Source organism: Nestor notabilis, unplaced genomic scaffold, assembly GCF_000696875.1.
Source record: "Nestor notabilis isolate BGI_N333 unplaced genomic scaffold, ASM69687v1 scaffold26190, whole genome shotgun sequence".
NCBI lineage: Eukaryota > Metazoa > Chordata > Aves > Psittaciformes > Psittacidae > Nestor > Nestor notabilis.
This window is the reverse complement of record NW_009911938.1, coordinates 13202-13402: the sequence shown is the minus strand read 5'-3', so window position 1 is coordinate 13402 and position 201 is coordinate 13202.

Below are 201 nucleotides of genomic sequence, written 5' to 3'. Positions count from 1 at the left end.
GAGCTGCTCCAGACCTCGCAGCAGCTCCATGTCCATCATGGTTCTCCCGCTTCTGCCTCTACATTCCTCCCAGAGGGATTTGGTGAGGAGAAAGGCTTTAATTGTGCCATAAGCAAGGAAAAACACCCAAGAGAAGGGAGGTGATTTGAGCTGATCTCAGCGATGGCTCCCACCACGCAGCCACCTCCTGCCTCCATGCAG